Genomic DNA, 10,508 nt, shown 5'->3' with positions numbered 1-10,508 from the left:
TGCCAAGAAAGATAAAAATCTTCCTAAAATATATTCGTTTACTTTTCTATTTTTATATTGCATGTACTTGAATTGAATAAATGATTTAATTTTTGATGAAAGAAGATAGAAAACTGGATTCAAAGTTTAAGAAGCCTGGGTTTGTATTCCCATCTCTGACACTTCTGTGCGATCTGATGGAAATTACTTTTAGAGGAAAAGCAATTTTATGGAAATCAAGTGGTTACTCTTACCAGCAAGTGGTAAATTTTGATGGAGTAGCTATAAGAAATTAAAATAAATGTTTATTTTCTAAAACACTGAATGAATAGAGCATTAGAAAAACTTACAATTACCCCCTCTGCATTGGGTGATTAAAAAGTCTATCTATATCAATATTTATATCTAAATCTATATTTATATCTCAATATAGACTGATATAGATATAGACAGATATAAGATATAGGTGATGTATTAACATCCCTTCTTTGAATTCAGATCTGTTTATGGTACAGATTAGTCTGATTACTCATAAATTCATTGATAGGATCAAATATCTAACTGCCAATAATACTGGATCATAAAGAGGCCTAAAATAGCCAAGCTAATTGTATTTGTTATTTTGCCTGTCTTAATAGTTGTTGGTTAATTTGATCCATATCTCAAAGCTCAAGCACCAGGACTACTGAAAAATCTTATTTGGCCATCTTCAGGATTGTCCCATTTGTCTATAGAGTAATAGCTTTGGACTGAACAAGCTTAAAAGGAGCTTTCCCTTTTTGTCTTCCTGCTGATAACAAAAATCACTATGAGAGTCTTCATTTGGAGAGTGGGGCTGGGATTGGCTAGGTTGCGCAATGGATAGAGCACCGGCCCTGGAGTCAGGAGGACCTGAGTTCAAATCCCAGGCCTCAGACACTTCATGATGACCTAGCTGTGTGGCCTTGGGCAAGCCACTTAATCTCACTGCCTTGCAAAAATCTAAAAACAAAAGAAAAAAAAAAGAGTGGGGTTGAGGTAGGAGCTCTTTTAAGTAGTTATCTATTTTAAATAATTATTACTTAAAGTCTATTGTTTCTCCACTACTAAAGGAAATTCAAATATTGTCAGCGCCTTCTAAATTTGATAATTTGCTCCCTAGTTGATAAATGGTCAAAGGATATTAATAGGCATTTTCAGAAAAAATCAAGTAACCAATAGTCACCTAAAAAAAGTGCTCTATAATACCTACTGGGTCTGTGCCCTGAAGAGATGATGAAAAAGGGTGAAAGCATCACTTGTACAAAAATATTCACAGCAGCCCTGTGTATGGTGGCAAAGAATTGGAAATTAAGTGAATGTCCTTCAATTGGGGAATGGCTTAGCAAATATATGGATGTCTTGGAACACTATTGTTCTATTAGAAACCAGGAGGGATGGGAAGGATTCGCATGAAGTGATGCTGAGTGAGATGAACAGAACCAGAAAAACATTGTACGCCCTAACAGCAACGTGGGGGTGATGGTCAACCTTGATGGACCCGCTCATTCCATCAGGGCAACAATCAGGGACATTTTGGGGGTATCAGCGATGGAGAATACCATCTGTGTCCAGAGAAAGAAGTGTGGAGTTTGACCAAAGACCAAGGACTATTACCTTTAATTTAGAAAGAAACCTGATATCTTATGTAATCTTGCTATCTTTTATACTTTATTTTTCTTCCTTAAGAATCTGATTTTTCTCTCTCATCACATGCAATTTGGATCAATGTATATCATGGAAACAATGTAAAGACTGGCAAATTGCCTTCTGTGGGGTGGGGGGAGGGAAACAAGATTGGGGGAAAAATTATAAAACTCAAAATAAATAAAATCTTTAAAAGAAAAAAAGTGCTTTATATCAATATGAATACCTCTGAAGTACCACCTCATGCCTATCTCATAATAGAAATGAATAATAACATGTTGGAGGAAGTGTGGGAAAATTGGGACGCTAATGTATTGTTGGTGGAACTTGAACTGGTCTAATCATGCTGGAGAACAATTTGGAGCTATGCCCAAAGGATTATAAAACTGTGCATACTCTGTGACCCAGCAATACCACTACAAGGTATTTTTAAAAACGTAAAAGAAAAAGGGAAGAGGACCCACATATACAAAAATATTTATAGCAGCTCTTTTAGCGGTGGCAAAGAATTGGAAATTGAGTGGATGGCTAGCAGTTGAGGAATGACTGAACAGATTGGTATGATGATAGTGATGGAATGACATAAGAAAAGACAACAGGGATGATCTCAGAAAAATCTGGGAAGACATGAACTGACGCAAAATGAAGTGAGTAGAACCAGGAGAATAGTATACATAGTAAGAACAATATTGTAATGATGATTAACTGTGACTTAGCTACAGTGATCAAGACCATGATCCAGAGAGGATTCTGGGAAGACTGGAATAGGTTAGAAAATTCAAGACTGGGGGGCGACCAGGTGGAACAGTGGATAGAGCCCGGCCTTGGAGTCAGGAGTACCTGAGTTCAAAATCTGACTTCAGACACTTAATAATGACCTAGCTGTGTGGCTTTGGGTAAGCCACTTAACCCCATTGCCTTGCAATAACCTAAAAAAACAAAAAAAACCCCAAAAAACCCAAAGAAAATTCAAGAGTCTTCAAAATTCTCCCACTAAAAAGACAGAACATCATCTCAAAGTGAATATAGAGTGGCAGAAACAAAAGTGGGGTAAAGCAGTTATCCTCTGAAGATGACTTGAGAGGACCTCAGGAAAGATCCCATTTCCAGGGGCAGAGGTTCCGCCAAAGTGAAGAAAAGCCTCCAGATAGACTGTTGGACCAACAAACAACACACCCTGGGCCAGCTGCCTTGGGCTTTAGGCATTTTCTCCTTATGGACCTTGTGAAGGTCAGAAGGCTGAGCAGGTGCAGACTGAAGGACTCTCTACTTTCCTGCTGTCTCAGGACATTAGGTATGGTTCCAGGTCGGTAGGTGTAGTTCAGAAGGATTGAAACTCTGCAGTCTAGGCTGGCTAGGTGGTGTAGTGGATAAAGCACCGACCGGCCTTGGAGTCAGGAACACCTGGGTTCAAATTTTTCTCTGTCTCAGACATTTAGTAATGACCTAGCTGTGTGGCCTTGGGCAAGACACTTAACCCTGTTTGCCTTGCAAAAACCTAAAAAAAAAACCCTGCAGTCTTTTGGTACTTGCAGGAGAGCAGAGCCTTTTGGTTCTAGGATAGAGGGTTTGCAGGTGCCTGAGGGACCACATCTGGGGGCCCTTGTCATGACTTGGGGGTGGAGAGGAGTGCTCAAACCCGGATCCCCATACAGAATTCAGAAAACAGCAGTAAGATTGTCCTGAGGCTTTCGGCATCATTCCCCACACCTCAGGATTAAAGCCAATTATAATCAGCTACTAAAAATAATATGGAACAAAGTGAAAATGAGTAAGCCAAGAGAAGCAATTTTTAAAATATTATACAAATAACTAATTATAATATCTAGATCTGGGTTTTTTTCTCTTTTTACTTCCTCATTCCAAGTCAAGCCCTAGTGAGTCAGTCTCTGAAGACTATTTCTGATAGATGAGATTGCCCAGGTTCTGGACCTCTCCACCCAGAGAATCTAATCTGGTGAATTCCAGCCTCAAAAGCATTAGGGTCACACCCTGGAAACCCTCCATTGTTGAATGGGAGTGGTCTGGGTGGAAGAGAGTTCCTTTGTCCAGTGCTGATGGCTCTTGAATCTACAGATCAAGCCAAAGTTCCCAGTGAGAGGGGGCAGAGAGCTTTTAGCCTATCTCCTCCTTAGAAAAAGCCCACCCACTTATTAATTGTTTATTAGTCAGGGTCCTGAAACCAGGAGGACTTGAATCCAAATTCAATCATAGCCAAGTTACTAATTGGGTGATCTTGTGTGATCTTGGCCTCATATCCAGGGCTCACTCTAGTCTGGTCCCCATCTGGTCACTGAAGCCAAATGGCTTAGAGGAGAAAATGAGGCTGGTGACTTAGCACAGCCCCCTCAACTCCAATCTAATTCATATGCATACCATGGCATCACTTCTATAAGGTCATGGCCTTGGAGAACAAGGACAAATATCATCAATCAAGTTTTAAGTTTTCACCTGTCAGGGTCACCTCCCATATGTATTCAGAGATCTCTATAGTTTTATCTTTGGTTAAAAGATAAAAGAAAGACCAGTGACCATCATCAATTTATTAATTGCTAGCCTAATTAATAAATTGATTACTAATTTCACAGAAATTTTGCCTCTTGGTTTTTCTTTTGTCACAAAACAAATGTGAAAGTATCTGGCCATGGAGAGGTATTATAGGGATAGAGAAGGTTTGGCTTCATATTCAGATAAAGATAGTGAAAGTTAACTCAAAGAGAAATGTCAAAGGGTCACAAACTCTGTTCTTGAACCCTTAAAAGGAACTTCAAAAATTAAATAAGAGAGACTGAGGAAAAGTTTGGGGGAAAAGTCATCAAAGGAAATCAGGAAGATTATCAGAAGAAAGTTAGCCAACTGGAAAAAGAAATCCAAAAACTTGAAGAAAATAACTTCATGAAAACTAAAATTGGGGCGAGGTCAAGATGGCAGAGAAAAGGCAGGAACTTTTCTGAGTTCTCCCTCTCACCCCTCCAAAGTCTTTAAATAATGCCCTAAAGTAAATCCTAGAGTGGTAGAACTGATGAAGAAATTTCCAACCCAAGATAACTTAAAAAGTCAGCAGGAAAGGTCTGTCATACCTGGATGAGAATGGGGCACAGTCCAATATAGGCTTCTCCAGCACAGCCCCAGCCTTACTGGCAACCACAGTGAAACAGGGACCCTCATCAAGTATCTTTAAAAATATATGCAGAAAACCCCAGAATCTTGGGACAGTGAGCCCTCCATCCTGGAAGCTGAACCCCACTTTAGCAAAGAGTTAAAAGTCAAGAAATAGCTAGAAAAAAATGAGCAAACAGCAGGAAAAAATTCTGACTATAGAAAGTTACTTTGGCGACAAGAAAAATCAAAACACTCAGAAGACGATAGCAAAGTCAAAGCTCCTACATCTAAAGCTTCCAAGAAAATTATGAATTGGTCTCAGGCCATGGGAAAAATTCCAAAGGATTTTAAAACTCAAGTAAATAAGGTAGAGGAAAAATTGGGAAGAGAAATGAGAGTGATACAAGAAAATCATGAAAAAAGAGTCAATAACTTGGTAAAAGAAACACACAAAAAAAAAAATACTGGAGAAAATAGCTCCTTAAAAATAGAATAGGCTAAATGGTGAAAGAGGTACAGAAACTCATTGAAATAAAGAACACCTTAAAAAATACAATTAGTCAAATAGAAAAGAAGGCACAAATCCTCCCTGAAGAAAATAATTTCTTAAAAATCAGTGTTGAGCATATGGAAGTAAATATTCACAAGATATCAGAAAAGATAAAACCAAAAGAATGAAAAAGTAGAAAACAACATAAAATATCTATTAGGAAAACAATTGATGGGGCGGCTAGGTAGTACAGTGGATAGAGCACCAGCCCTGGAATCAGGAGGACCTCGGTTCAAATATGGCCTCAAATACTTAATAATTAACTAGCTGTGTGACCTTGGACAAATCACTTAAGCTCATTGCCTTGCAAAAACCCCCAAAAAAGGGGGAAAAAAGAAAAACAATGGACCTGGAAAAGATATCTAGGAGAGATAATTTGAAAATTATTGGACTTTCTGAAAACCAAAAAAGTCTAAATATCATCTTTCAGAAAAACTGTCCTGAGAGGTGGCTAGGTGGTCCAGTGGATAGAGCACGGGCCATGGAGTCAGGGGTGCCTGGGTTCCAATCCGGCCTCAGACACTTAATAGTTACCTAGTTGTGTGGCCTTGGGCAAGCCACTTAACCCCATTGCCTTGCAAAAAAAAAAAGCCTAAAAAAAAAAAAACCTGTCCTGATATATTCTAGAGTCAGAGAGCAAAATAGAAATTGAAAGAATCCACCAATCACTTTTTTTTTTGCAAGGCAAATGGGGTTAAGTGGCTTGCCCAAGGCCACACAGCTAGGTAACTATTAAGTGTCTGAGACCGGATTGGAACCCAGGCACTCCTGACTCCAGGGCCCGTGCTTTACCCACTGCACCACCTAGCTGCCACCTAATGGTAACTTTAAATGGGATGAATGGATTGAAAATCTGAATCCAACAATACATTGTTTACAAGAAGCACAATTTTAAAAAATCTGAGAGATACACACAGAGTCAAAATAAAGGGCTGTGGTATAATTTATTATGCTTCAACAGATGTAAAAAAAGGGGGGTAGCAATCATGATTTCAGATAAAGTTAAACCTAAAATAGATTTTAATTAACAAAGGTAAATAGAGAAATTGTAGTATTTATTACCCTATTACTCAATATTGGTACAGAAATGCTGGCAATATAGGGGCAGCTAGGTGATGCAATGGAGGAGTTGGAGTCAGGAGGACCTGAGTTCAAATCCAACTCAGTTATTGAAAACTTAACTTAGCTGTAGGGACAGCTAAGTGGTGCAGTGGATAGAGCACCTACCCTGGAGTCAGGACAATTTGGACCTCAGACACTTAACAATTACCTAGCTGTGAGACCTTGGGCAAGTCACTTAAACCCATTGCCTTGCAAAAAAACCCCCAAAACAAACAAACAAACAAAAAAGATTTAGCTGTGTAACCTTGGACAAGTCATTTAACCCTAATGCCTTGCAAAAAAAAAACCAAAAAAAGAAGGAAAGAAATACTAGCAATGGCAATAGGAGGAAAAAAGAAGCTGAAAAAAAATCAAAACCATAAATGAGGCAATAAGACAATAAGTTTGGAAAATAGTTGCAACATGACTAATGTGGAAATATATTTTTTACAACTTCTTATGTATAATTGGTATAATTTACCTTTTCAATGGATGGGGAAGTGGCTAAGGAAAGGAAAGAATTTGGAACTCAAAATGTAAAATAAAAGAAAGTCGAATTTCATTAATTAAATTTTTAAAAAATACATTTTATTCTTTGGGGCAAAAGCTTAGCTGTGACTCTTCACATTCCTTTTATAGTTTCCCATCTAAATTCCCACTGGTATCCAATTTACTTATAAGAATTTTCAATATGCACTTAATATTTATTTATCTGATATCGGGAAATGATCGTTTGTGACAGACTAAAAATTCTTTGCAGTCACATAGCTGCAAATATAACTAATTAAAATCCTTGGAACATATGTTAAAACCAAAAGCAAATATTAGACATTTCTGCTAGCCTTAGACTATGATGCTCTAATATAATTATGACAGGCTCTAATCCATTAAACATTATCAAGTAGAGATTTTGTTCAAATTTGCCTTATCTCATGACAAAGTCCAGTTGACAAAACATTAGCAAGCAGAGTTGTAGCATCAGTGGATTTAGGGAACTTGGAAATTAGAAACACTCACATCTGGAGATAACAGTGTCTCTCCTCCTCCATAACCTTCCTTGAGCTTTTGCCTAAGGTGAAGTGTGTGAAGCATCCACTGCCACACTCAACCTTGGCTAACCTGAGGTCAAATTATGAAGCAGAAGACATTGTCTTCCATGCTCTCTCATTCCTTTCTTCATTACTTTGTCAATGGCTAGGTTTTAGAAGATGGGAAATGTTGAGGCTTTTCTCCATCCCTGTTTAAAAGTATGGAGGACAGGGAGGGGAAGAGATAGTAGAATGGAGAGAGAATGGTGTGCTCCTTGCTTGAACATTTACCTTCAATTAAAGATCACTTCCCAGTCCGATCATTGTAAGATAGAGTTGCCTCTAGTTTCTGGTTATACTGGGTTATCCTCCGGGTTCTTAATTACAGATCCCTCTCAACTCCTTATATGTTGCTCCTTTTGGGGCCGCTGCCTCTTATTTCCTTAAATTTCATGGCCTCCCAAATCTCTGTAATAATTTTACATCTTGTATTTTCCATCTTCTCCTGAGGTAAGACTATGGGACCTATCCATATCCAGGAAAAAAAACCAAAACTATGGAGTCTGAGTATAGACCAAAGCATATTATTTTCACCTTTTAGAATTTATTTTAGGTTTTTTTCCTTCTCTTGATTTTTTTCCCCTTTAGTTCTGATTCTCCTTTTACAGCATGACTACTATAGAAATATGTTTGATTGTACTCGTTTATCTATATCAGATTACTCATTTTCATGAGTGGGGGGAGGGAAGGGAGGAAGGCAGAAAAATGAGTAACTCAAAATCTTACAAAAAATGAATGTTGAAAACTATCTTTACATGTAATTGGAAAAAAAAATGAAATAAAAAATCCTATTAACAAAAATGTGAGAAAAGGAGAAGGGGTCCTGCATCTCTTTGCTATCATTTGTCTCCAACCTCACTCCTGGGATGTTTCTTCTGTTTTTCTGGGCATTGGCAGTTTTGCTTTAGTGAGAGTTTTCAGCTCTACTGAGAAGGAGAAGGAAGCAGCTGTTTATTTCTTGCTAGAGTGGATGGCGCCGGAGGGCCCTCCCTTACACTTGGAGGACTCTGAACCAAATAGCCTTTAAAAGATTCCCCCACAGAGAGAGGCTTCTAGTTCCCAAGCCAGATTTACATATATATGGTAAAATTCTTAAAGTCACGAATTGCAAATGGAATCATCATGATTAGAACCGAGAGATATGTGAATTGTCAATAGCATAAGGATACAGGCCAAGCTGCAGCTGTTCCAGATCTTCTCGTGGAACCAGAGTGTGACTCATGATGGGCAACCTGTGCCAGAGAATTCCTAAAAGAAGAGAAACCTGGCAAGTGTCCTTGAGAGAGAATCACCGTTGTCAGGAATCATCCATGCAAGAGAACAATGACAGGGAGGAAGGTGGCCAAGTCACGTTTCCCAAACCCAGCAGATGATGAAGTGGAGCAAAAGAAGACGCAAGACTTGAAAGCAGGAGGATCTGAATTCAAACCTTGATTGCTCTCTGTGTGACTATTGCCAAGTCACTTGAACTTTCTCTGCCTTGGTTGCTTCATCTAGAAAAACAAAGGAAGATGAATTCAATAATCTCTAATTTCCTTTCCAGCTCCAAATCTATGATTCTATGAGCTAGCCTCAAAAGTCACTCAACCTGCATTCAAATCTTGCCTCTGACACACATTGGTTGTGTTACCCTGAGTAAATCACTTAAGTTCTCCATGTCTCTTTAGCAAAATAAATTACAAAGCAAGGGTCAACCTGCATTGATAGGGAGAGAGTCATCCAGTGGAAATTCCAGATAAGGAACTCCCTAGAATGATGAAATCACAAGGTGAGACAGTACTTTCCAGATAATCTTTTATTTGATTCTCCCAATCACCCTGAGAAGGAGGTGTTGTTATCTTCATTTTACTGTTGAAGAAACTGAGGCAGTCCATGGTTGTGACTACCTAGGGTCTGTCAGTGGAGGAGGCCAGATTTGAACTGTATCCACCATGCCACCTATCTGCCTTTGACTAGGACATCCTGGGGAACAAGTTGACCCAACTTCAACTTCCAAAATTTTAGTCTAATTCAATGAACCCTTGACTAGAATCATCAGCCTTGAATTCTGTTATTTTCTCCTTACTGAAAAATATTGGCTAGGGAGATTCACAATTTGTCATTGGGTCACATGGGAAAAGAAACAACCTCTACTTAATTATGATCAGAAAGTAGGTGCTCCTGGCCCTGGAGTCAGGAGTTACCTGGGTTCAAATCCAGTGTCAGACACTTAATAATTACCTAACCGTGTGGCCTTGGGCAAGCCACTTAACCCTATTGCCTTGCAAAAACTAAAAAAAAAAAAAAAAAAAAAAAAAAAAAAAAAAAGTAGGTGCTCAGAGCAGCAGTCACCATATTTCAAATTTCTCCCCTCTTTCCCACCTTTCCCTCCCAGGCAGCCTGCACAAGATGGGACAGTCGGAAATGAACTCCATCTGTTCCACCCACTGCTCCTTGGCATACCCTTTGGACCCCTCTTCCACATGACTTCTTTTCAAGGACTTGAAGAATAGGGGCAGCCAAAGGCCCCAGTGAATGGAATGCTGGCCCCAAAGTCAGGCTGACTTCCAATCTGGTCCCTGGCACTAGCTGTGTGACCCTGCGTAAGTCACTTAACCTCTGTCTCAGTTTTCCTCATCTGTAAAATGAGTTGGAGAAGGAAATGGCAAAACTACTCCAGTATCTTTGCCAAGAAAACTCCAAGAGGAGTCAAGAACAGTTGGACACAATTGAAATGACTCAAGGACAAACATTCTACCCTCCCTGAGTCTTCCCTTCTCCAGATTAGACACAGCTGGTTCCTTCAGTCAATCCTCCCTTGGCATGTTCTCCATTTTTCTCACTACCCAAGTTGCTTTTGGATATAATTCAGCCTAACACTGGCACTAAGAACTAAGCCCATTACTCCACATAGAGTCTGATCAGGAAGGATTAAAATGGGAATATTGCTCAATCAGCTAGCAAAGATCTTGGGAGCACCTTGTTCCTAGTCCTCAGATTGTGCCTCTCTTCTTACTGCCCATGACTCCATTAGCCTTTAAAAT

The sequence above is a fragment of the Macrotis lagotis genome, chromosome 3, assembly GCF_037893015.1.
Source record: "Macrotis lagotis isolate mMagLag1 chromosome 3, bilby.v1.9.chrom.fasta, whole genome shotgun sequence".
Lineage (NCBI taxonomy): Eukaryota > Metazoa > Chordata > Mammalia > Peramelemorphia > Peramelidae > Macrotis > Macrotis lagotis.
The sequence above is the reverse complement of the archived record's forward strand: the minus strand, read 5'-3'. Positions refer to the sequence as shown.